The 27788-nt window shown below is 37.9% G+C and overlaps 1 protein-coding gene across 1 annotated transcript in view; it reads right to left on the bottom strand.

Annotated features, from left to right (window-relative positions):
• Positions 1 to 319: 319 nt before the first annotated feature.
• The window catches only part of LOC109552404 (uncharacterized), a 341732-nt gene continuing 314263 nt past the window's right edge, over positions 320 to 27788 (bottom strand). Inside the window, exons 12-14 of the mRNA XM_073806936.1 lie at positions 17485 to 17546; positions 1459 to 1578; positions 320 to 910 (exon numbers count right to left, since the gene is read on the bottom strand). The gene's annotated coding sequence lies outside the window, so the exon portion shown is untranslated. The remainder of the gene's footprint in view (positions 911 to 1458; positions 1579 to 17484; positions 17547 to 27788) is intronic.

Here is a 27788-nt window from a genome sequence, read left to right on the forward strand (position 1 = left end):
GTTGATCAAGAATATGTTGTTTAACCCCCACATATTTGTGAATTTTCCAGTTTTCCCCTTGTAATTGACTTCTAGTTTTCTGGCAGAAAAGATGATTGATATGATTTCAATCTTACTAAGTTTTTAAGGCTTGTTTTGTGGCTTAACATATGATCTATCCTGGAAGCTGTTCCATGTGTATTCTTAGAAGAATGTGTATTGTGCTGCTATTGTATAGGATTTTATATGTATATATATATGGTATAGAATTATATATAACTATAATATATAATTATAATATATAATATAGTTATAATATATTGTAATATATATATCTGTTAGGTCCACGTGGTACCCTTAGCCAGCCACTTGTGAAGCATGCAGTCACATCCCTACCAGGGAAAGACTGGGAGATAAGTGTTTTTGCCAGCTCTCACTCTACTGAACCCTGGGACCATAGCTGTGCCAAGCGCTTATGTGCCCTTTAACAACTGTTTCTTTGTTTGTTGTAGTCCTTTGGGACTTGTAAATGCAAGCCCCATTCACTTTCAGAGCTAGGTGATTTGGGTGCTTGTCCCTTAGGTGGTAGCCTTAAAAGTTCGTACACAGAGAAATTGTGGTGCAAATCCTTCACTCTGCAGGAAGAAGCTGGGAGTGGGGGTTCCCTCCTGATTATATGGCAGTGTGCCAGGGGTGGCTTTTATGGTGAGAGTGTTTCTCAGCATTTACTACCTTTTTACCTTTTTTGATATGGGGATTTTCTATCACCTGACGTGTAAGAGTCACTCAACTCCGGATTTCTCTCAGAGGGAATTGCTTCATGTGGCTGTACTCAGTGCATCCATGGGAGGAGGGAAATTCAGCAGCCTCCTATGTCATTATCTTGTCTGGATCCCCCAGGTTACCTCAAACACTTTAAAGGACTAGAAACCTAAGAAGGAATATGTGAGAAATGATTTCATCAAATGCAAAAATTAATATCAACATATTAGTTGTAAGGGCTATCACTTGTATTGTGTCCTTTAATCCTGATGACTCCCCAGAAACATAAGTATTATCACTCCCATTTTAGAGATAAGAAAACTGAGATACAGGAAGGATAAATAACTTGCCCAGGTTACTAAGTCACAGAACCCAGTTGAAAAGCCAATTTACCTCCTTTGATGCATATATTTTTTTTACTTTGTTGCCTCTTAATAACAATTAAAACTTGTTAAAATACTTACTTAACACCTAAATAAAATGTCATCACAGGCTACATAGGGAAATTACATCAAATGCCCATGCAACTGGAACAAATAAGATTTTGGTATGAGAGGAGTATATAATTATATGAGCAATTAACTTATTACCTATTTTATTCAGTGTGCTGTAACAACCCCCCATTTCTTTCTTTCTTTTTCCTTTTCTTTCTTCCTTTTTTTTTTTACTGGCTCAGAAAGTCTAAGTACATAATGAACAAAATATAATTTCTCTCACGTTATTTATGGGCTCCTTCCTTCCGTGTAGTTTTCTAATTGTAACAGGGTCAGCTTCAATTTGCCATATGGAAACTTAATTGAAAATGAATGGATAATCCAGACCACTAAAAGGTCAATCCTATAAGGAGAGAAAATAGGGCAAGTTAATAATTTAACATCATATAGGATTTACTGCCTTTTAATTTTCTACACATGTATACTAGTCTTTCATAAGCACTAGCTCTGGTTTTCAGAATTGCAAAGATCTTGCCTTTAAAGTGTTCTGTAAAGTAAACCACTGAAGAACTCTGAGGCTGTCTGCTCTTCTTCTAGGAAAGTGTTAGTTAGATTTGCTAGTATTATTTAAAATATTTGCTGAAACAGTGCATGTCAAGCATAATTCCAACAATAAAAAGTGTTAATGAAATAGATATTTTTGTGAGTTTGCCCCCTTTTTGAGCTGTGCAACGTTGGGCTAGGAGGAATCAAGTCCTGTGATTTACAACTTTAAAAAAATGTTTTTCTAACAATAGGAAAAGTTGCAGAATCACCTTTCCTGCAGAATGAAACATGTTGACTAGAGGTCCACCTGTTCAGGACCAGAAAGCAGCTATGTATTCTTCAAAACTTGCTCCCTCTCCTATAGCACTACCCTTCTCCATCCTACCTGCCACATATGTAGATATAATTTAGTTGAAGCTTCAAAGTAGTTGTTTTACTAAAGAGTCCTATTATTTTGAGTGGGAGATGTATCAACCAAATTTATAACTCATTTTAAAATTCAACTTTATTAAAAAATAATTTACTTACAATAAACTGCATCCATTTAAAGAATAAAATTTGATGAGTTTTGACAGTTACACCAGTGAACCACCACCATTATCGTGATACAAAACCTTTCTATCACCTCCAAAAGATTCCTCAGGCTCACTTATAATTCATCTTTCCCTTAGCTCACGGCTCCAGGAAATACTTGGTCTACTCTTTGTTACTCGAGATTAATTTGCATTTTCTAGATTCATTTGCATTTTCTAGATTTTCATATACTCTGAAGACTTTTGTTTCTGACTTTTTCCATCCATATGGACAGGTTTTTTTCCTACTGAGTAGTATTCCATTGTATGAATATACTACATTTGGTTTATCTGTTTGATTGTTGATGGGAATTTGGTTTGTTTATAATTGGGCCCATTATTAATAAAGCTTCCATGAATATTCACATACAAGTATTTGTGTAAACAAAAATTATATTACTCTTCTGTAAACACCTAGGAGTAGAATGGCTGGGTTGTATGGTAGATGTATACTTATTTTTTTAAGAAATGTCAAAATTTTTTCTGTGGTTTTCCATTTTATATTCCATCAGTGGTATATGAGCATTTCACCTGCTCCACATCTTTGCCAACACTTGGTATTATCAGTCTTTTTAAATTTTAAGAAGTTTAATGATTATATATTGGTATTATATGGTCTTATTTCCTCAATGATTAATAATGTTGAGCATATTTTTATGTATTTCTTGGCCATTTGTACATCTCCATTTTTATGTGTCTGTTCAAATTATTGAGTTGATTGTCTTCTTATTAATGAGTTGTAAAAGTTCTTTGTAAATTCAGGATACAACTTCTTTTTTTAGGTATCTTCTTTGTGAATATTTTCTCCCAGTTAAGAGTTCTCACTATTGACACCATGGAACCATTAATGGTTCTTATAACCCATTTTTGAGGCATATTATATGGCTGGCAAAGCAAAAGAAAAAAGTTAACAATGCATTATTCCATAACATAATTTTAAAATATACATTATTCACTAATTAGCAGTGATTATCTTCTTCTCAGCCTAGGCTATAAACTATATACTTCATGGTCTGATTCTTCTTCTCTGAAAATAGTACATTATAGTTAATGCACAGGGATTTTCTTGACACTAATATCCTTGCTATTTTAATGTCTAGTTTAACACACACAGACCTGCACACACATAAACACAAACACACACACAATGCAATTAAATGACCCCAAACCATAATTTCCTGTTAAGTATTTGTCTTCTTATGTAAATGGACCTTTTTCCAAATGTGGAAATACCTGCTTAACAAGTGCCTTGCCATTAGCCCACAAAACAGGCATAGACATTTATTAGAAAAACAAAGTGGACTCAGCACTCATTCCCAGCCTGAGATGCTGAGCATTAAGGTTGAACTCAGAAGAGCTTTTACAATCAATTGATACAGCTCTGAAAATGGAGTTTTCCACTGGTAATGCCCGAGACCCTTGAGTACAGAACTAGGCTCTGTGGTAATAAACATCTGACATTTTCATTTGCAAGTATTCATGTTTCATTTTAGATAATGTTCCCCCTATTTACTTCTTCAGCAGTAACGCATCAAATATCCTACAGTGTAATCTTTCTCTCAGCACTTATCAATGAACTATGAAATAGTATTAAATAGAATTAATTAGAAGTTTTAATGAATCATGTCTGTCCTCATTTATTATACAATGTAATTTTCAAGGAGTGATTAATTACAAGTTACAGATGAGCGAATGGTTAATGTAGTTTGTTAACCTTACTAAGGAGTGACTGTACACAGCAAGCTGCTTCTCCTCTGTTTATTAGCACTTGGCTTGTACTACCATCAGTTGAAGTGAATGAAAAGGTTTTAGTGACTTTGCAATTAATATGCACTGTCAGCTAATAATTTACTCCCTTATTTTCTTTCCTGTACATTATATGAACATTGTTGAGATTCAAAGGCAGAATTTAGCTACCCTCATTTTGAAGTGTTTCTATGTAACTGTTAATATGCCCATATCATGGCCATCGAACTGCATGATTATTTTAAGTAGACCCTATTTAATACAAGGTAGCTTGTTTGAAATGAGTCTTCCTGTATATTTCCTTGAAGAATATACTAATTTACCACATTATTATTGTCATTATCTAAAAAGTGGTAGCTGGCTGCCTTTCATTTTCAGTTTTCTTACATGCACCCTTCAGAAGCAGAATAATGCCTAAGCTGACAAAAATATAGTAGCTAAATACAAAATACTTTTGTGGACAAGAAGTAATTGAGACTGGTGTATGGGAATGCCATAAGGGTTTTTGCCTTCCCAGCAGCCACTCTAACATAAGACCATGGCATCCTTGGGGATGAGCCACCATCTTACAACATTCTAGTCTGTTTTTCCTTTAAAGGACTCATTAACAACTATGGTTGTATGGAGGTGGAAAGACGTCATGGCATGCCTCCCACAATACCTCCATTTGCTGGCTGAAGTGTAGAAACTCATTTTTGCTGTGCAAAGCAGACACTGGTGTTTTCTGTTCTGAATCTAAGGAAGTTTGATAGCTCTTTGGAGGCCCAGCTAACCTCAGTAGGAAAAATAACAATATTTAATTACATCCCTGTGATATTTAACAACTTTCATTATTTTCTCATAGGCATTATCTTATTAAATCTAGGTAAAAATCTCATGAATGAGGAAACTATGATTAAAAGATGTTAACTGACTTATCCAGCACCCCTCAAGAAGTGAATGGATGAACGAAACATTCATTAATTTAACAACCATCTACTGAGCACCTAATATGAGATACCTACTACTCTTTTGTGGCCTGGATAAGACAAAGCCCTTTTCATCATAGACCTTAGAAACCAATAGGGGAGACAAGAAATAAATGAATAAAGATAGTGATAAGTCCTGTGAAGAAAATTAAAAAGGAAGAAGGTTAGAGAGAAACAAGGCATGAGGAAGGTTATTTTAGAAAAGGCGGTCGGAGAAAGGCTCCTTAAAGAAATGTTATATTAGAACAAAACTGACTGATGAAAAAGTCAGTTATACGAAGAAAAATTCCAGGCAGCAAGAACAGCCAATTCAAAGGTCATGAGCCCTTTGGTATGTTTGAGGTAGATCAAGAGACCGGTGTGGCTGAAGACAGATATAGCTAGGAAGAGATGAAGTTAGAGAGATAGACAGGCAAGAGATCTTCTAGTTAGTTCCCTCGGGGGCATTGGCAAAGATTTTGGATTTAAACTCAAGAGAATGGGTGCTGAAAGGAACTTTCCAATTCAATTTTGCCCAGAATTTTTAGGACATGAGAAATGGAAGACAATGTTCTAGAACATCAGGTAGCATTTTAATCTCCATTTCTTGTTATAAGGAAGAAAAGTAGAAAAAGGAGTTTCCCCATGAGCCTAGAATTTGAAGCTATTAATATAAAAGTATACCGGCAATGTCCTGTCTTCCTTAGAGAACTGAACTTTCAGACAAGCAATGCTCTTTGAAGTCAGGGTCTGTGTCTTACACACTTTTCATTCTGTTTGGCACACAAATCAATGTCTCATGTTTCCAATCAGTGCTCTCTGAAATGAACTGAATGGCCTGATACGTATTGTTCTGCCCAACCTATGTCTGAAAAATCGTGATAGAATAGGCCATGTTATTTGAAATCGCTGTAACAGAACAGAAGGATCCAGAAAGCAGTCCTCACTTAGCACTTGGCTTCACAGTATATGCTATTGATCCAGGCATCCAATTTGTCTGTAGTGGGGTATTGCTAATCCCTGAAGCAAGTGTATAATAATGCACTTATTTTGAAAACATTTTCTTTGCTTAAATCTACATTTTCTCACCTACCTCCCCAAGTAAAATTGTGAAGATTCACTAACGTTAATTCTCAAAGGAATGCTATGGAAAATCTATTCCTTCTACCACTCTCCACAGACTCTGAGAGGTGATGGGCTCAGATGAAGGAGCAATACCATTTTATGTTACAGCAATAGGATTTTACTCCGTAATCTCAATACCATAAACTTTTAAGAGTCAAATTTTTTTATCGATCCACTTTAAAGTGCATGCCTTTATAATCACAAAAGCAAGTGTAAGAGAGGAAAAAACTTTCCCCACTACTCTCTTAGGCTCAGTGACTGGGGCCTGCAAGGTTTATTACCCTGATGTGGTGATGGTTTTAAAGGTATACGTGTATGTCCATTCTGTTCTACTATTAGTAGACTGGAAGGTAAATTTCAATGTAATAAGCACACTATATGAACACAGGAATATGAAACAAGGGTCCAGCTTTTGCCAAGTTCTATTATATAGTAATTGACACAACTAAAGGGAAGAGAAAAATTGTTTTTAATTACGAGATATTATGCAAGTGCTAAACTGTATGCTGCATTATGTAAACATATATTAAGTTTCTCAGAAGAGATATAAGTTAGAATGAAAGTTTGAGGAGAAAATTCACTAGTCAGTTCATAATTTGATCTTTGATAGACTTTATTTTTTAGAGGAGCTTTGGTTCACAGAAGAATTGAGCAGAAAGTAGAGAGTTCTCATAGACCCCCTGTTGTCTCCCCACACATAAAACCTCCCCCACTATCAGTATCTGGCACCAGAGTGGGACATTTGTTACCAATCAGATGAACCAACATTGACAACTAATTATAACCCAAAGTTCATAATTTACATTAGGGATCTCTCCGGATGATGTACATTCTACGGGTTTTGACAGCTGTGTAATGGCATGTCTCCATCATTATATTATCATGTGGAATAGCTTCACTGCCTTAAATCTCCTTTGTGCCCTGCCTATTCATCCCTCCTTCCCTTCAGCCCCTTGCAACCATTGATCTTTTTAGTCTCTCCACATGAATCTACTTTTCCAACTCTAAATTTTATGAGTTTACAGATCAAGTAGTTCAATGAAAATTTAGCATTCAATTTGAGATGTGTTTTAACTGCAAAATACAGATCAGATTTTAAAGGCTTAGTATGAAAACAATGTAAAGTGTCTCAATTTTTCATACTGATTACATGTTGAAATAATAACAGTTTGGCTATATTGAGTGAAATAATACATGTCCTTAAAGTTAATTTTGTCTATTTATTCTTACATTTTTAATGTGGCTACAAACATTTTAAAAACAATATGTGGCTTATATTATATTACTGGACAGTGTTCCTTTAGACTTATGATAGCTGAACTCCAGAAATATCATTAACTGGGAGATCAAGCATTTCTCAGACATTATGAGTAACCTGCCTTCCACTCTATTTCATTAAGTTAATATTAGAGAAAAATTTAAGAAATTTGCCTGAGTAAATATGATCACCTGTAGACTAAGATTAAATCATCGTAGGTTGATATGTGGATTTAGTGAAACAATATAAAGGAGTTAAACATTTTAACCATAAACATGGAACATGAGTCCCTGTTTTTATATGATATCCATGGGTCTTATAACCACATGACCCCATTTTGCCTATAAACATCACCCCTCACATTCCCTTCAGCTTTTTAGTGAACATCTTTTCCATGTGGGGTATTGATCTAATAACAAATGCCAGAATTTTCCCAAGAAAATGAAAGTAGCCAGGTAGAACTAGTTTATTTTTATCATGAGTTGACAGCCTTCTCTCTTCTTTCTACCTCATCATACATTAAATATGAAATCAGAAAGAAGGAGGGAGAAACTGGAACTGCAAAGGGTTTTTGGAGAGAGAACAAGTGGAAGGTTGCACATCTGTACTCTCAGCTTTTCTTAGCTCTTAAATTCACTGATGCTTAAAGGAGGCAATAGCACTTAAAACTGCTATACTGGTACTCACGCTCAAGCCGTAAGTCTGCTCTCATCTGTGCTTCTACGATGCTGGGGGTGGGGGCCGGTGGAGGAAAAGTGTTCTTTTCATGCTCACTCAACTCTCTCCCAGTTCTTGCCTGCACGTGACGTGCAGGAGGACATGAGAGCATGAAAATCTTTGACTGAATTCTGAATGGCACCTTGCTGTTTCTACCTCAGCACACGTTCTTAGAGCACCTTTGCTTTGGTCTCTAAGTTAGATGATTTTCATTAGCTATTTGGGCTCATCTACAATAAAATAACAAACCCACCTGTAAATGGGTGCCAGGGTTTGGCTGTCCATAAAAGGAGAGCTAGGACATATACCTCACAGTTTTTAAAAGAGCTGAGAAGGATATCTGACAAGTATCATTTAACGTCTATTACCTCCTTTCCTATCTGAGTAGAAGAATGGCATAGTATTCTTTACTTATAAGTTCTATTTTAAAGAAATGAAAGATTTAAAGAATTGTACTTGAAGAGTGAAGTAAATGCATCTCTGATTTTAAAGTTCTATCAAATTGAGAAGTCACTTCCTGTTTATCCACATACCATGTTCATTCTCACTTCATGATGCTTCCTTCTGTCTGGAATCCTCTTCCTACTGCATGCCTATGACTTGTCAACCACCTCCTCTTCATCCTCCATATTTCAAATGAAATGCCATTATCTCATGGAGGCTGGCTATAGTTTAAAGTCAAAATTAAAATAATGATTGGAATTCTTATTTCTTAAAACCAGTGAAAGCAGTAAGATGCTGGGAGAAAGTGATAAAATTTTAATCATCTCTAAAATCCGTGACCTTCAGGGTAACTTGGAGGTACCCCTTTATTACACTTGCAAATTACCCTACACTTCTTCATAGCACACAGCACAATTATAATTAACTTTTCAATACCTGTCTCAGTGACTAGACTACAGATAAAAGTAAAGAGGCTGTCAGCTCAGAATAAAAATAAGCTCCATGAGGGAAAATGTTGTTCTGGACTTTATTCCCAATACCCAACCTAGTTCCTGGAATATAGTAGGCACTGAATAAAGATTTATTGAGTGAATTAATAAATAAATGCAAGAATGAAGAGGTTATACTTCATGTTCATAAGTAATGCTTTACCAGAAAGGATATTTTGGGAAATAGACCACAAACCCATACATATGGAATGATTGAAATCAATGAATAGAATATTTCCTTCACTTTTCAATATAAAGCGCTTCAATATCAAAAGTCTGTACATGTTCTTTAACCAACGGCTGAAATGTGCTGTTGTAAATGAGCTAGGTCATCATCTATATAGCAAGATGTAATAAACAAAACTCTGAAGTTAATAAATCAATCGTGTGTATGTTTAGGATATACTATTAACATCAAAAGAAAAAAAGAAGGATAGAGACCTTCAAGATGGCACAGGAGTAAGACGTGGAGATCACCTTCCTCCCCACAAATACATCAGAAATATATCTACATGAGGAACAACTCCTACAGAACACCTACTGAACGCTGGCAGAAGACCTCAGACCTCCCAAAAGGCAAGAAACTCCCCACGTACCTGGGTAAGGCAAAAGAAAAAAGAAGAAACAAAGTCAAAAGAATAGGGACAGGACCTGCACCTCTGGGAGGGAGCTGTGAAGGAAGAGAAGTTTCCACACACTAGAAGCCCCTTCACTGGTGGAGACGGGGGTGGCGGTGGGGAAGCTTCAGAGCCACGGAGGAGAGCGCAGCAACAGGGGTGCAGAGGGCAAAGCGGAGAGATTCCCACACAGAGGATTGGTGCCGACCAGCACTCACCAGCCCAGGAGGCTTCTCTGCTCACCTGCTGGGGCGGGTGGGGGCTGGGAGCTGAGGCTCAGGCTTCAGAGGTCAGATCTCAGGGAGAGGACTGAGCTTGGCTTCATGAACACAGCCTGAAGAGGGCTAGTGCTCCACAGCTAGACAGGAGGGAGTCCGGAAAAAAGTCTGAAACCGCCGAAGAGGGGTGCACAAGTAGAGGGGATTCAGAGCACCGCCTAAACGAGTTCCAGAGATGGGCACGAGCCGTTGCTATCAGCGCAGACACCAGGGATGGGCATGAAACGCTAAGGCTGCTGCTGCAGCCACCAAGAAGCCTGCATGCAAGCACAGGTCACTATCCACATCTCCCTTCCCAGGAGCCTGTGCAGCCCGCCACTGCCAGGGTCCCGGGATCCAGGGACAACTTCCCCGGGAGAACACACAGTGCGCCTCAGGATGTTGCAATGTCACACCGGCCTCTGCCACCGCAGGCTCACCCCGCATACCGTACGCCTCCCTCCCCGCTACCTGAGTGAGCCAGAGGCCCCTAATCAGCTGCTAATTTAACCCCATCCTGTCTGACCAAAGAACAGACGCCCTCAGGTGACCTACACGGAGAGGTGGGGCCAAATCCAAAGCTGGACCCCGGGAGCTGTGCAAACAAAGAAGAGAAAGGGAAATCTCTCCCAGCAGCCTCAGGAGCAGCAGATTAAATCTCCACAATCAACCTGATGTACCCTGCATCTCTGGAATACCTGAATAGACAACGAATCATCCCAAATTGAGGCAGTGGACTTTGGGAGCAACTGTAGACTTCGGGGTTTGCTTTCTGCATCTAATTTCTTTCTGGTATTATCTTTATCTTAGTTTAGTATTTAGAGTTTATTATCATTGGTAGATTTGTTTATTGATTTGCTTGCTCTCTTCCTTTTTTCCTTTAATATATAGATATATGTATTGTTTTCCTTTTTCTCTTTCTGTGAGTGTGTATGCATATGTTTATTTGTGTGATTTTTTTCTGTATAGCTTTGCTTTTACCATTTGTTCTAGGGCTCTGTCTGTCTTTTTTTTTTTTAGCATACTTTTTAGTGCTTGTTATCATTGGTGGATTTGTTTTTTGGTTAGGTTGCTCTCTTCTTTATTTCTTTCCTTTTTTATTACTTTTTAACTTTTTAATAATTTAAAAAAATTTTTTTATTTTAATTATTTTATTTTATTTCATTTTTTCCTTTCTTTCATTCCTTTTTTCTCCCTTTTTTTCTGAGCCATGTGGCTGACAGGGTCTTGGTGCTCTGGCTGGGTGTCCAGCGTGAGCCTCTGAGGTGGGAGAGCTGAGTTCAGGACATTGGTCCACCAGAGACCTCCCAGCTCCATGTAATATCAAACAGCGAAAGATCTCCCAGAGATCTCCATCTCAACGCTAAGACCCAGCTCCACTCAACGACCAGCAAGCTACAGTGCTGCACACCCTATGGCAAACAACTAGCAAGACAGGAACACAACCTCACCCATTGGCAGAGAGGCTGCCTAAAATCATAATAAGGTCACAGACACCCCAAAACACACCACCGGACATGGTCCTGCCCACCAGAAAGACAACTTCCAACCTCATCCACCAGAACAGAAGCACCAGTCCCCTCCACCAGAAAGCCTACACAACCCACTGAACCAAACTTAGCCACTGGGGGCAGACACCAAAAACAATGGGAACTACAAACCTGCAGCCTGTGAAAAGGACAGCCCAAACAAACACAGTAAGTTAAGCAAAATGAGAAGACAGAAAAATACACAGCAGATAAAGGAGCAAGGTAAAAACCCTCCAGACCAAACGAAGAGCAAAGAAGCAGTCTACCTGAAAAGGAATTCAGAGTAATGATAGTAAAGATGATCCAAAATCTTGGAAATAGAATGGAGAAAATACATAAAATGTTTAACAAGGACTTAGAAGACCGAAAGAGCAATAAAACAATGATGAACAACACAATAAATTAAATTTGAAATTCTCTAGAAGGAAACAATAGCAGAATAACTGAGGCAGAACGGACAAGTGACCTGGAAGATAAAATAGTGGAAATAACTACCACAGAGCAGAATAAAGAAAAAAGAATGAAAAGAGTTCAGGACAGTCTCAGAGACTTCTGGGACAACACTAAACACACCAACATTTGAATAATAGGGGTCCCAGAAGAAGAGAAAAAGAAAGGGACTGAGAAAATATGTGAAGAGATTATACTTGAAAACTTCCCTAATATGGGAGGGAAATAGTCAATCAAGTCCAGGAAGTGAAGAGAGTCCCCTACAGGATCAATCCAAGGAAAAACACGCCAAGAAACATATTAATCAAACTATCAAAAAGTAAATACAAATAAAAAATAAAATACCTAGGAATAAACCTACTTAAGGAGACAAAAGACCTGTATGCAGAAAACTATAAGACACTGATGAAGGAAATTAAAGACGACACAATCAGATCGAGAGGTATACCATATTCTTGGATTGGAAGAATCAACATTGTGAAAATGACTATACTACCCAAAGCATTCTACAGATTCAATGCAATCCCTATCAAACTACCAATGGCATTTTTCACACAACTAGAACAAAAAATTTCACAATTTGTATGGAAACACAAAAGACCCCAAATAGCCAAAGCAATCTTGAGAAAGAAAAACAGAGCTGGAGGAATCAGGCTCCCAGACTTCAGACTACACTACAAAGGTACAGTAATCAAGACAGTATGGTACTGGCACAAAAACAGAAATATAGGGCTTCCCTGGTGGCGCAGTGGTTGAGAGTCCACCTGCCAATGCAGGGGATACGGGTTCATGCCCTGGTCCGGGAAGATCCCACATGCCGCAGAGCGGCTAGGCCCATGAGCCATGGACGCTGAGCCTGCGCATCTGGAAGCTGTTGCTCTGCAATGGGAGAGGCCACAACAGCGAGAGGTCTGCGTACCACAAAAAAAACAACAACAAAAAAAAACAAATATAGATCAATGGAACAGGATAGAAAGCCCAGAGATAAACCCACGCATATATGGTCACCTTATCTTTGATAAAGGAGGCAAGAATGTACAATGGAAAAAAGACAGCCTTTTCAATAAGTGGTGCTGGGAAAATTGGACAGCTACATGTAAAAGTATGAAATTAGAACACTTCCTTACACCATACACAAAAATAAACTCCAAATGGATTAAAGACCTAAATGTAAGGCCAGGCACTATCAAACTCTTAGAGGAAAACATAGGCAGAACATTCTATGACATAAATCACAGCAAGTTCCTTTTTGACCCACCTCCTAGAGAAGTGGAAATAAAAACTAAGATAAACAAACGGGACCAAATGAAACTTAAAAGCTTTTGCACAGCATAGGAAACCATAAACAAGATGAAAAGACACCTCTCAGAATGGGAGAATATATTTGCAAATGAAGCAACTGACAAAGGATTAATCTCCAAAATATACAAGCAGCTCATGCAGCTCAATATCAAGAAAAAAAACAACCCAATCCAAAAACGGGCAGAAGACCTAAATAGACATTTCTCCAAAGAAGATATACAGATTGCCAACAAACACATGAATGGATGCTCAACATTACTAATCATTAGAGAAATGCAAATCAAAACTACAATGAGGTATCACCTCACACCACAGAATGGCCATCATCAAAAACTCTACAAACAATAAATGCTGGAGAGGGTATGGAGAAAAGGGAACCCTCTTGCACTGTTGTTGGGAAGGTGAATTGGTACAGCCACTATAGAGAACAGTATGGTAAAAAACTAGAAATAGAACTACCATATGACCCAGTAATCCCACTACTGGGCATATACCCTGAGAAAACCATAATTCAAAAAGTGTCATGTACCACAACGTTCATTGCAGCTCTATTTACTATAGCTAGGACATGGAAGCAACCTATGTATCCATTGACAGATGAATGGATAAAGAAGATGTGGCACATATATACAATGGAATATTATTCAGCCATAAAAAAAATGAAATTGAGTTATTTGTAGTGAGGTGGATGGTCCTAGAGTTTGTCATACAGATTGAAGTAAGTCAGAAAGAGAAAAACAAATACTGTATGCTAACACATATTTATGGAATCTAAAAAAAAAATGGTTCTGAAGAACCTAGGGGCAGGATAGGAATAAAGATACAGACGTAGAGAATGAACTTGAGGACACAGGGAGGGGGAAGGGTAAGCTGGGATGAAGTGAGAGAGTGGCATGGACATATATACACTACCAAACGTAAAATAGATAGCTAGTGGGAAGCAGCCACATAGCACAGGGAGATCAGCTTGGTGCTTTGTGACCACCTAGAGGGGTGGGATAGGGAGGATGGGAGGCAAGAGGGTGGGGATATGGGGATATATGTATAGCTGATTCCCTTTGTTATAAAGCAGAAACTAACACATCATTGTAAACCAGTTATACTCCAATAAATATGTTTAAAAAAAGTAAAGAAGGAGAAATGATTAAAAGCAGTTGTCTCTGGGGAGTGGATCTCAGGGTACTTCAGAGTGACTTCCTTTATTTGGAAGTCCTTCTTTATTATTTTTAACCATATTTTGTATTTATTTGATGAAAAAAACAGAAGTCCTTATCCATTTTCTAATAACTCAGCCTCAATAATCAGTCACTCATTTCCCACTTAGTATCCTTTGCTTTATGGTACTAAATTTCATATTTTCCGTACTAAATTACAAGGTTATTGACACCACATTCATGTCATACACATCTTTATACTCCTCATGATATATACTGCAACATGTTCTACATAGTATATATTAATATCTGTTGACTGACTAATGAAGGTTGAAGGTTATCATTTTAATTCAAGTGAGTCATGTTTCTAATTTAATTTTCATTTATTTTCACACTCCCTAAAGAAGCTCATTTTTGTAAATGACCTCACAACTTTGGATATAGTCATACCTATTTTCCCATTAAATGAATATTGTAAGAACATATCATGAAGATAAAGGGGTTAATATATGACTTTCCATGTAGGAACACCTAAACATGTTGGTGTTCCAGGCCAGCAACATGATGACATTTCCAGGTGAACGTCTAATGACCCTACATGATAACCCAATGTCAATAATAATAATAATAACAATGCTATAGAGCTTTTGAGGATATCTCAATGATTATCCATGAAATGGTTTACTATAGAATAGTACAAAGTTAAAATTAAAATAATGACTAGGGCTCTTATCATTTTTAAATCTAGTGAAAGCAGCAAAAGACTGGGAGAAGGTGATAAAGGTTTAATCATCTATAAGTACGAAGAAATGTGTCTATAGTCATGCTATTTGTTGCCTTTTAGAATCGTAGTTATCATGCAATCATAAAATCCCAGGGTTGAAGAGACCAGAAATGGTCATTTTTCCAGTTTCTCATCCAGTGTGTCTTAACTTTTTGCTACAACATTCCAATAAATAGTCACCCTGCATGGCTAAACATTCTCTCCCAAAGAGACTAATGTTGATTCTAAATTGTTTTAACTTTTGGAAATTTTTCCCTTATACTGAGGCAAAAAAAAAAAATCTCTATGTATAACTTTAATGGGTTGGTATTGACCTATTAAGGCCATCCAGAATGAATCCAACACTCATTTCCTGTTAGACACTTTCAGACATTTCAAGAACAGTTTTTGTGCTTCTGAGTCTTCTCTTTCCTTGTCAACTAAATAGACTATGAATCCCCACCCACTGCTGAAGCCTGCCCTTAGAAGTCACATCCACCTGTCTGTATTCCCTAAATTACCGTTGCATTTCTGTCTTCAGGAATCTCCGTTACTTTGGGTTAAATTTTAGAGAGAAACATGAAAAGACCTGGAAAACATTAAGATCCTGGTAATCGCAGGAAGTATATTAGAAAGAAATCTAAACATTTGTTCTTGGGAGGAATTCCCAATGTGAAGCAATGACTTCCAAGGTCAAGAGTTTGGAACAAACCCAAGAAAACATTTACCCTTCTTCCACCTACTAGTTTGTCTGGAGGTTAGAGTTAATTTTTAAGTCCAACATCATAGCAGCTCTGAATCGCCCTCCAGAACTAAGGATACAGGACCCACAGCAGCAGGAGGCAGAATGAACAGGCTCTGTTTACACCTTTTCTTTTTTTAAGTCTTTGCCATTTTAATAGCTTAATTGTTGTTTCCCCTATTACAAGACTTAATTTTAAGGTATTCTTCATGGATAAACTTATTGACCTTCAATGTCTGTTCCCCAGACTTTGAAAGCCAATGACCTTGTCGGAAACATCACCTTTGCCCCCTGTCTAACTGACACCTTTGCAAATGCACTGGGCCAGGGGTCTTATTAATAAATTTTCTTTCCATTACTTCATTAATAGCTGAATTTCCTTAAACCACTCTTTTCACTTCAAGACAAAGGGATTTCTCATTGAAATAAGAACAATATTTTGAGTGCTCATAGAAAACTGAATTTAAGAGTTCCATGCAATTACATTTTTTTTTTTTTTACTCAACTCGTATCATTATTCTTACCCTGAAGGTAATCAGTATGAAAACTGTCAAAAATCTTTGCTTTTCTAGCTTCTAGCCTTCCAAAATTTTGGTCTTCCATTCAGGAGGTTTTAAAGCAAGGGATTCAAATTTAGGGAATTTAGAGAATGCAAAGGATTATATGGAAAATTCAGTTGTTCCTTGGACATCCATTTCTTATTTTGTTGGAAGCATCTCAGCTATGGTCTCAGAACTGAAAGCATACAGGTCATTAAAATGGGTTAAGAAAGAAGATGTGAGCGCTCATGGAAACCTTGGGCTAAACCAAAAGTGGGAGTCAAATTGAAAAGTGACATTGATGTCTTTCTTGCTATGACTAAATTAAGCTCTAAAATTTTATTATTCCCAAGTCATCATCTATGTTCACATCCATTGTATTACAGCCACATTCTAGGTAATTGTCAAATTTCAGTTTGGCTTAATTTTTAAGCTGCAGGGGAGTTATATCAGATTTCAACCTAAGAGCAGGTACTTGGGAAAGGCAGAGCTATCTTTGCCTGTGACAAGGAGAAAAATGTGGAGGGTTTAGAAACACTCCTATACTACTGCCCTGCTTAGTATTGTGACAGCAAGCAGTGCTAACCATCAAGAAAGTCATCACAGATCTTAGGTCTGCGTCTCAGAATGTGCCCCCAAAAGTCTGCACCCATTCACTGGGGAAGCTTGTTATAAAATGCAAATACCTAAGACCATTCAGATAAAAAAAAAAACTCAAAATCTTCAAATGGCTGACATCATGCAAAATTTCACCATGAAATCCCAGTCTTACAAGTCCCTTTATAGACTTAATCATCTGCTAAATCTTTCCTTCTTTATATTTTATTTTCAGTATTTCAGGAAATGATTTATCCCCACTCCCCTCACATACACGTTTCAAAGTCCCCACACAGGTTGCTATGCAGATAACAATGCAGATGTCAGTAGCTTCCTTTAAGAGATCTCAGAATGCAATCTATCAAAAGGCACATGCCCTGGGTTTTAGAGAGGGTGTTTCATTTCATGCTGATGAAATCATATACTGTAAATTCCTGACCTAGATAAGCATCACAAAGTCTATAATGTATTCCTTCCTACTCTCATCTTCTGCATGTTCAAGTGTCTTCCACCTACTTTGCAATCTGCAATCCAGTCCCTTTTCATTGCTTCTTATTGTCGTTTGCTTCTTTCTTTTTCTTGAAAATAAAAAAAAACAATTGTCGATTAAAGTAATAAAGCTCCCATAAAATAGAAACTTCTGAATGATCTTCAACATCAGCATTGTAATTCTGACTTGTGAGTCAACACTACTGCTTAAGTCACGTCTGTCGGTTTCTAAGTTAGCACAATTCAGCATTTGAGTTCCCAAGAAGTCATAAAATACCCAGAAGAACTTAACGTCTGTAGATCTGTATGGGGTCTGAAATTGTGCTTCTGCAGACTGATCAAAAAGAACTAAACCTCACCACTTCCTCAAGCCCCAGTCATCCTACCCTGCAACTTAGTCTGCCCTGCATATAAGCAGTGAAGTCAGAATTTGCACAAAAATATCTGCCCACAAGCCTGACACCCCTTTAGAGGCATTCTTTGGAATTAAGACACTATCACAATTTATTCAGGTTCCTTTTATACTGCAGATAAGGAGAGGAGATGGCAGGAAGGTCACACGTTAAGTTAGCAGGTTAACTGATTAGCTTGTTCTCACCTTGAGCTAGAAGAAGTGAGGCAGAGGATTGGTCAATTTTAATAGGGTACCAAAACCGGACATGGTTTATAAACTCTTTAAAGAAGTGAACACTTATCTTTGAAATTCTCAACACATCTAGTTTATCATTGGTCTTTGTATTTGTTGAAAAATACTTGGTGCAGAGAGCACCAAGAAGCAAACTGAAGTTATTTAATGTGTTTGCCAAAGGCTGGCTCTTCTTACCTTGGCTTCTTCTGCTTAGTTACCTTTGACCTCAGCTTACTGCCTATTGATGTGTTGATTATTGTCTTGACATATGCTCCTTGTATTCTATGTGGGTGAGTTTAGATTTCCTAAAGTTTGGTTTCTGATCATCTTATCCAGGAGATAAGGAAAGAAGAGCAGATATTAGCCTCTGTGTGTTTGTGACAGTGGTGGTAGGGAGGAGAGAGCTCTGAAAATATTATTTATGATCATCTCACCTTGAAAAAAGAAATAAAAATCACTCCCAATAAGCTTAGGTTTACATATTGAGTGTTTTTGATTTAGTGTGTATGGTACTTAATAGAGGCAAAAATAATTTTGTCCTGATCAGTACACCACAATTTGGCTTTTTTAAAAAAAATCTAATATTATTTCATCTTTACTACTTAATCTTTTAATAGTCAATCTAATATGATTTAATCAAGTTAAAGCAGCTGGTCCATTAATGAGGTGCCAACACTTTACAGGGGCTTTAGGAGTAAATAAACCAATAAAAAGGAAGCACCATTTTCAGTGTACCAATAGGCAGCTGATTGTGTTTTGACTGGAGGAGTGAGATGTGGGTGCAGAAGGAGAGAGAAGAGTAGGATGTTATTTAACATTAAGTAAGGACTACACCTTCTATCAGGGGATGGAAGGAACTGCTACAGCCAGCAAGTCCCTTTCAGAGGATGTGCTAAGACCCCACTAACCCATCTGTCTTTGTATTTTTGTTTGGTTGTTTGTTTTGTTTTGTTGTTTTGCAAGCATTGTAATAGTTTATTTTTCTTTAATGCTAAGTTACTTTTATTTTTTTCCAGGATGATTGAGATATAATTGACAAAAATTGTATATATTTAAGGTGTGCAACGTGATGGTTTGATAGACATACACATTGTGAAATGATTATAATCAAGTTAATGCATGCATCACCTCACATAGTTACCTTTTTTTTGGTGTGATGAGAGCAGTTATGATTTACTGTCTCAGCAAATTTCAGTTATACAATACAGCTTATCAACTAGAGTCACCATGTGATACATTAAATCCTCAGACCTTATTCATTTTATAACTGAAAGTTTGTAACCGTTTAACAACCTCTCCCCATTTCCCCCACCTCCCCAGCCCCTGATAACCACCATTCTACTGTCTGTTTCTATGAATTGATTTTCTTTTTTTTAGATTCCATACATAAGCAATGCAGTATTTGTTTTTATCTGTCTGGCTTAATTTACTTAGCATTATTTACTTATAAGTTGTACCTTATAAACTACAGGTTTATCCATGGTGTCGCAAATGGCAGCATTTCCTTCTTTTTTAAAGTTGAATAATTATCTATCTATCTATCTACCTGTCACATTTTCTTTATCCATTCATCCATTGATCGAAACTTAGGTTGTTTGCATACCTTGGCTACTGTGAATAATGCTGTAATGAACATGGGAAGGCAGATACCTCTTTGAGATAATGATTTTGGGGGTTTTTTGCATATGTATCCAGAAGTGGCATTGCTAAATCATACACTAGTTCTATTTTTAATTTCTTGAGGAAACGCCATACTGTTTTCCTAGTGGCTGTGCCAGTTTACATTCCCACCAACAGTGTACAGAAGTTCCTTTTTCTCCATATCCTCACCAGCATTTATTATCTCTTGGATTTTTGATCATAGATATCGAAACAGATATGAGGTAATATGTCACTGTGGTTTTGATGTGTGTTTCTCTGATGATTAGTGATACTGGGCACCTTTTCATGTACCTGTTGACTATTGTATGTCTTCTTTAGAAAAATGTTTATTCAGGTCCTTTGCCCATTATTTTGTTTTTATGCTATTGAGTTATATGAATTCCTTGCATATTCTGGATATTAACCCCTTATTGAATATGTAGTTTGCAAATATTTTCTCCCATTCCATAGGTTGCCTTTTCATTTCATTGATGGCTTCTTTTCTTATGCAGAAGCTTTTTAGTTTGATGCAGTCCCACTTGTCTATTTTTGCTTTTGTTGCATATCCTTTGGGTGTCACATCCAAAAAACCATTGCCAAGACCAACGTCAAAGAGCTTTTCCCTATGTTTTATTCCAGGAATTTTATCATTTCAGGTCTAACATTTAAGTCTTTAATCCATTTTGAGTTTGTTTGTGGTATATTATAGGGGTCCGATTTCATTCTTTTGCATATGGATATGCAGTTTTACCAGCACCATTTATTGAAGAGACTATCCTTTCCCCATTGTGTGTTCTTGGCTCTCTTGTTACAGATTAGTTGACCATATATTCTTGGGTTTATTTCTGGGCTCTCTATTCTGTTTAATTGATGGATGTGTCTTTTTTTATGCTAGTACCACACTGTTTTGATTATTATAGCTTTGTAATATAGTTTGAAACCAGGATATGTGCTGGCTCTAGCTTTGTTCTTCTTTCTCAAGATTGCTTTGGCTTTTTGGGTTTTTTTGTGGCTCCATACTAATTTTAGGATTGTTTTTCCTATTTCTGTGAAAAATGCCATTATAATTTTGATAGGGGTTGCATTGAATCTGTAGATCATTTTGTAGCCCACTTTTCTTTGGGATTGAATAAAGCTAGTCAAGAAACAGAGGAGTGGAATTGGATAAAGCTAGTCAAGAAATGGCTAGAGGGACATCTCCCAAAGTAGTTCCACTGCTATCCACATTTGTTCTAGGGAAGAAAATGCCAGGATCCTGAGATTATCTCATCTGCTTAAAATTCTTCCTGGGTTAGAATGTGAGAGAAGAGAAATTTGGCCAGTTGTGCCATGTCCTTCTTTGCCCACAGCAACAATAACAATAATAAACAAATGTTTTATTGAATAAATACTTTGTGATAAGGATTGTGATAACATTTATCTGAAATATCTCTTTTACTCTCCCACATGTTGTAAAGGAGTTACTGTTTTTACCCCATACAGTCAAAGAAACTGAGTCTTAAAGGGAGGTTAAGTATCTTACACTTGGTAACATAGCTGCTAAATGCTGAGGCTAAGATATGAATTCATGTACTGCTGAATCCAGAGGTTGCATGCTTAATCCCTGCACAGCACCACTTTTCAATAGACTCTCCGCCTCCATTTTTTAAATTCCAGGTCTCATGTGCTTTATTTGGTTCATCTGCAGAAATGGAACAGAGAGAGCTAGAATGGGATGTTCATTTCTGAAGTTGCGTTAGCAGCCACGTGGAATCAATATGTCCTGCAGGAGGGTATCTCTCAATCTATAGATCTTAGAGGGGAGGGGCTAGTCCACTAGCAGTCTTGGACACAACAGACTTTGAGAATGGGAGTAGAGTATAGCCCATCCCAGGTCTCATCAATGCACCTCAGTTTCTACACATGAGAGAGAAATCATTAACAGCCAGTCCATTTAACTAGATAAGGGGTAGGTAGAGATTGGAGACCGAAAAGGCATGCTTGTTATATTATCCTTCTTAGCTTTGCCTGGGTCTAGATCAGCTATCCCTGGACAGTTTTTGATTAGTCCTAGAAAACAGTCAACAACACAACATTGTAAATCAACTATATACTCCAATAAAAAAATGAATATGAAAAAATAAGGAGTACCTATAAATTGTGGGGTTTTTTTTTTTAAAGTGTCTCTGAACTGTTGGCAACTTGGAGGAACTTGGAAAGTTTGTTTGCTTGTTTTGTTTTTTTTATTGGGGTATAGTTGTTTTTCAACGTTGTGTTACTTCCTACTGTACAGCGAAATGAAGTAGAGTTCCCTGTGCTATACAGCACGTTGTTATTAGTTATCTATTTTATACATATTAGTGTATATATGTCAGTCCCAATCTCCCAATTCATCCCATCCCCCAACTTTCCCCCCTTGGTGTCCATACGTTTGTTCTCCACATCTGTGTCTCTATTTCTGCCTTGCAAACTGGTTAATCTGTACCATTTCTCTAGATTCCAAATATATACGTTAATATACGGTATTTGTTTTTCTCTTTCTGACTTACTTCACTCTGAATAACAGACTCCAGGTCCATCCACATCTCTACAAATGACCCAATTTTGTTCCTTTTTATGTCTGAGTAATGTCCCATTGTATACATGTACCACATCTTCTTTATCCATTCACCTGTCGATGGACATTTAGGTTGCTTCCATGACCTGGCTATTGTAAATAGTGCTGCAGTGAATATTGGGGTGCATGTGTCTTTTTGAATCATGGTTTTCTCTGGGTACATGCCCAGGAATGGGATGGCTGGGTCATATAGTAATTCTACTTTTAGTTTTTTAAGGAACCTCCATACTGTTCTCCATAGTGGCTGTATCAATTTACATTCCCACCAGCAGTGCAAGAGTGTTCCCTTTTCTCCACACCCTCTCCAGCATTTATTATTTGTAGATTTTCGGATGATGTGCATTCAAAAAAAAAAAAACCAAGTAAATGGGAGACTGAGTTATTTAATGAGATTTTAAAATTACGGGTTTTACATTAACATTCAACCTATATGGTATTGAATCCTTGCCAGAAAGTAGCAGGTAATAATTTTACTTTTGTTTATGGAGTTCTTGCTCCAAGATCACTGCCCTGCATATATCACCAGAGAACCCTTTCTAAAGAATGTTAGCTCTCATTTGCTTAAAAGCCTTTCATGCCTTCTGATATTTTTTATTTAAAATTATCATTTTATTATATGTAAATTATCCTTTAAATTTATTTATTTATTCATAATTTTAATTTTGAAAAAATCTTTATTGGAGTATAATTGCTTTACAATATTGTGTTAGTTTCTGCTGTGTAACAAGTGAATCAGCTATACATACAGATATATCCCCATATCCCCTTCCTCTTGTGTCCCAATCCCACCCCTCTAGGTGGTCACAAAGCACAGAGCTGATCTCCCTGTGCTATGCAGCTGCTTCCCTCTAGCTATCTATTTTATCTTTGGTAGTGTATATATGTTTATGCCACTCTCTCACTTTGCCCAGCTTACCCTTACCCCTTCCCCTTGTCTTTCTGGTGGGCAGGACCACATCTGGTGGTGTGTTTTGGGGTGTCTGTGAACTTATGATTTTAAGCAGCCTCTCTGCCAATGGGTGGGGTTGTGTTCTTCTCTTGCTAGTTGTTTGTCAAGGTGTGTCCAGTCCTGGACCTTGCTGGTCGTTGAGTGGAGCTGGGTTTTTGCATTGAGACGGAGATCTCTGGGAGAGTTCTCACTGATTAATATTACATGTATGGGGCCAGGAGTTCTCTGGTGGTCCAATGTCCTGAACTCGGCTGTCCCACCTCAGAGGCTCAGGCCTGATACCTGGCCGGAGCACCAATACCCTGTCAGCCACACAGCCAGGTACGTGGGGAGTTTCTTGCCTTTTGGGAAGTCTCAGGTCTTCTGCCAGCATTCAGTAGGTGTTCTGTAGGAGTTGTTCCACATGTAGATGTATTTTTGATGTATTTGTGGGAGGAAGGTTATCTCCACGTCTTTTTCCTCCGCCTTCTTGAAGCTCCTCCTCCATGCCTTCTGAGTTTAGATAAAACTCTTTGCCAAGGCTCACAAAGCCTTCCTCTCACCGGTCCTGTACACAACTCCATACTGTGTATCATGTATTACTACTTGCAAATTCCAAAACACGTCTTACTCTCTCAACCCTTATGGCCTGCCTTCCATACTGATCCTTCTGCCCCCAAAGTGGTCCCTCAGTTGTTTACCTGGTCAGTTCCATTCAACTCAACCTATAATGTCAATTTGCATCTCCTTTCTCTGGGTCACTTCTCCAAATCATCTTACCCAGACTGAATGAAAAGTATGGGCTAGTGTTCTCACCATTGACTACAGCCCAGCAGGTGGTCAAGAGCTCAATTCTGCAGTCACACAGCAGGGTTTAAGCTGTCCTTTAGCCACTTAATAGCTGAGTCCACTTAAAGTATTTGTTGACCTCCCTATACCTCACTTTCCTCATCTATAAGATGGATGTTAATAGTACCACACTCAAAGATTACTATAAAGATTAAGTGGAACAATATAAGTAAAAAACTTAGCACAGCACCCAAATCATTCTAAGTTCTCCATAGATGTTAGCTATTAGTCACCAATTAGTAACACTCCAGTGTTTTGGCATATTTACTGTCATACCTCGCACTAAACTGTGAGCAAGTTGAGGTCGGGAGCCAATCTTTTGTTTCTATGTTCCCTTGTGCTTTGCACATAGTAGGTGCTTCATAAATATCTGTTAAATGAGTGAAAATTAAAGATCATAAAGCTGATCGATGAATGAATAAGATGCTCATGCTTAAATATACCAATTATTTAATTATTGTGTTAAATATGTCTAGGGTTCTTTAAAATTCTCCAAAGGAGGGTTCACCTGTTTCAAGTTTGACTTGTTACACTGAGCAGAGATCATATCCATAACATGGAAGTATGAGAAAGTGGCCTCTTTATTAAAAACAGTATAAATTCATCTGAAGCTGAAGAGAACAGCTTCAGGATTAGAGCTTCTAGGTAAAAAGAAATCACTGTAAACCTGGTCCTCAATTCTTTTACCCTCTTTTCTGCTCCATGTGAGATTGTTTATGCTGTCACCAATCAGCATGGAAGGCCTCCAAAAATAATTCTACTGCCTCTTGTAAACCCTACTTTAGATATGGACTGAAATCTCCTTCTTGGCACACTCTCAGAATAGTTGTCCAAAACTACAAAGAACGTAAAAATAACCAAGTTTCTCAAGTACAGGTTTATGATGGCAAGACTAAGAAGTCCTAATGTCCTGGTACCCTTTCACCACCCCATAGAAACTATGGTCTATTGGTTCATTTGTTCAATATCTGCTCTAATTTCCATCTACACTGCAGAAGTTAGAAAGATACAAACGAAATTTCCCAAATGCTTTTGCAGCTGGGTTGCAAATGGGAAATAGGTTCTCCAGTCACTAGCACTGAATTTAGTGGGGAGAAGGTGGAGAGAGAGGGAATGGTTTGGGCAGTGTCTATTTTGTCAGCAAGGCTAAAGTTCTCTCAGGCACATGTGGCCCTCCTCAGCCCTAGACCACAGCTGGAGTACTGTGGTCCTAGAGCCAGCACTGGGGCCAGTCGATCTAGGTCCCTGGCTGTCTTATGGCAGCAAAGGCGGCTACTACTTGGGTGTGTTATTTCTACAAAATTGTATTGAAAATCATTACTAGGAGGCCCAGTCTGGAGCCCACTTCCTCTAGCCCAACCACAATTTTGTAAAAACCTAAGTCCTGTATTAAATTCTTTTCTGCTTAAAATAGCTAGAATAATACTGATACAATCCCCTTGGAATCCTTTTCTTGCAGCTTTGCTGTTGCTGTGGTCATTTTATTCTCTATCCAACGTCTTCTCCTGGCTCCCCATCCTTCTTCCTCCAACCTTACCCATCCTGTACTAGACACTGATTTAATAATGTTGTGTTTCTCAATATGGGAGTTAGAGTCCAGGGTCATACCTCTTGCTTCTCAATTCCCTCAAGGTTATAAACCACCCCACTCAGTTTACTTTCCAGCCCAAAGATTCCATTTCTCATTAGGAAGGACACTGTTCTTTACGAATGATTTACAGACACTCACTGAGCCCCAGTGAATAACTGAGCCCAGTGAGGGCTTTTGCATCTACTCACTTTGGGAAAAACATCCCCCTTTTTCCCAGTGTCAAATAGTTCCACCAACTACAAATCCCTCAAAGAAGAATACCCCAAGAACACAAACCTGAAGAATTTCCCAAGAACACAAACTCAGTAACAGATAATGAGAATTAGCACACATAAAACTGCAGGATGGACATAGGAATAGAGCCTCAGCTTTCACAGTTTACAATGAGTTTACTCATAAACACTAAAAACAAGGGCCTTTTGCTTCCTCCTTATGTTCCACTCCTCTCACTTCCTTCTTAAAAGATGAGGTTCACCCTCTTATGCTGAAATCACATTTTGATCTTATTAAACAGTTACACAACCAGGTTGTGAGCACTTTGACATCAAGAACTGCCTTACCCATCTTTCCATCCTCAGCACCTAGCACTGGGCCTGGCCCAAGTTACCATGTGCATTCTAGCAACAATTCTGCAACACCAACTGGATGTCTTACAACTGAATTATATTCTTTTTTAATTGAAATATAGTGGATACAACTCAATTATATTCTGACACTAAGTACCACAGTTATTACAGACCTCACAGGTTAAGGGCTCAGTCCCATAAGACTGTCCCCACTTCAGAGGCCAGCCACAAGTCTTTGGTGTCCCCAAACTACTTGCACTTCTTCCCAGATGGCTACAAATTTGAGGGTTGTTACAATACCCTTTAAGTTTCACAATTCAGTAGAATGACTTACAGAACTCACTGAAAGCACTACACTTACAACTACCATTTTATTATAAAAGTTATAACTTAAGAAAAACTAAATGGAAGAGGTGAACAGGACAAGGTCTGGGGAAGAGAGATGCAGAGCTTCCATCCCTGTGGACTCAAGGGTGTGCCATCCTCCTGGTACATTGATTGATATGTTCATAAGCTTGGAAGCTCTCTGAGCCTCATTTTTCAGAGTTTTTATTGAGGTTTCACTAGGTGGACATGAGTGATTAAATCACTGGTCACATGTTTGAATTGAATCTTCAGTCCCCCTTCTCTCCATGGAGGTTGGCAGGGGGGCAGTGCTGAAAGTTCCAACCCTGTAATAATGAGCTTGGTCTTTCTAGCATGGTTAGCCCCTCCCTGGAAACTATGTAGGGCCCCACCATGAATCACCTTATTAGCAGAAACTCAGGTATGGTGGGAAGGGGCTTGTAAGGAATTAAAACAGACACTCCTATCAGGAAAATTCCAAGAGTTTTTGAAGCTCTGTGCCAGGAAGCAGGGACAAAGACTGGATATATGCTTTATTATATCACAACATCTGAGACGCATTTGTCAAATTGAGTTCCGTTGGCTACCTCCAGCTTCCTGTTAGTCACTTTGTAAAAATTAAATGCCAGGGCCTTCAATTCTAGGATCAAAATTCTCCCACTGGAAGTAATGATCTTTAAGCTCTTCCCTGACTATTCATTTAAAACACAGCTTAAATAATCCCCAGTTAAAAGCTTGAATTTGTCTCTTTTAACTACAGATGATAGGAAATGAATTCCACCACCCCAGATGGGCATTTGGGGCTTTAGTATATTAACTATTAACATTTTTATATTGCCTTTGAAGTTGCTATTGTGGGGATATCAGATGCTTTTATGGCCCAGAGTCTAGGTGAATATACTTCCCTGCCAGCCAGAGTAAATATCAAGCGTGTTAAGTTTTATCAAAGTGTGCACTCAGTAGAATAAGACATTGCCTTGTGCATTGAAGCAGTTTTGTTTTTAACTACAAAAATGGAATAAGAGCTTAGAGATGTATAGTTACTATGCTTCAGGGCTTATATTACTTTTATTAGAAGAAATAAAAGCTACAGGAAAGATTTACTTAGGTATGGAAGGAAAACATTAGCTACGTAGATTAGATAAGTAGGTAGATAGGTAGGTAGGTAGATAGATGATTTACACTTA

Source organism: Tursiops truncatus, chromosome 6 (assembly GCF_011762595.2).
Source record: "Tursiops truncatus isolate mTurTru1 chromosome 6, mTurTru1.mat.Y, whole genome shotgun sequence".
Classification (NCBI taxonomy): Eukaryota; Metazoa; Chordata; class Mammalia; order Artiodactyla; family Delphinidae; genus Tursiops; species Tursiops truncatus.